The sequence below is a fragment of the Sinocyclocheilus anshuiensis genome, unplaced genomic scaffold (assembly GCF_001515605.1).
Source record: "Sinocyclocheilus anshuiensis isolate Anshui unplaced genomic scaffold, SAMN03320099.WGS_v1.1 scaffold983, whole genome shotgun sequence".
NCBI lineage: Eukaryota > Metazoa > Chordata > Actinopteri > Cypriniformes > Cyprinidae > Sinocyclocheilus > Sinocyclocheilus anshuiensis.
Genome location: NW_015546086.1, coordinates 2,371 through 3,047, shown reverse-complemented (window position 1 = coordinate 3,047; position 677 = coordinate 2,371).

Genomic DNA, 677 nt, shown 5'->3' with positions numbered 1-677 from the left:
TTTTATCACGTCGGAACATGCGCGGGACGCCGGACGTGCACTTGTTGAAAAACTCTTGGACGGCGTTCACTCGCTTGTGGAGGAGGAAGGCAAGTGTCAGAGTCTCAACATATCCTACAATAGTAGAAACGCAAAGCGCTGTATTAGCGGCAGACCAAGACTGAATGATTGGCGCGCCAGCGGGCGGAAGGCGAGCGATAGCTTCTTAAGCTGTATCAACCGGAGTCAAATCAATAAGTTGCGTTCCTTCCTCCTTGATCCTTTCTTCCAGTTCTGGATCGAGGACGAAGGAATGCTGTTTGAAGAAGGGTGAGATTTCGAGTTCGGCCTGATACTCGTCGTCGGTAAGGTGATATAATGCTAAATCATCGATATGGAGGATCGAGCCCTTAGGGACATTGATCCATAAAGTCTGGTTGGGCAGGACAATGCGCGTGGCAGTGTCGTGTTGATCGTAGGTGAGAGTAGCCGTACGCGCTGGGGTGTCGACTAGCCGGCGGTTTCCGACGATTTACGACAAAAAAAAAAAAATTGGGGTGAAAGGAGTCAATCCTAGTTTCGGGACCTGGATTTAAAGTTGAGTTAAGGGAGTTCCCTGATGAGGGGCCTAGAGGGGAAAGGAAATTATAGTGAGAGAGGGAAACGAAAAACACAAAGAGAGACACAAAGGAAAAAAA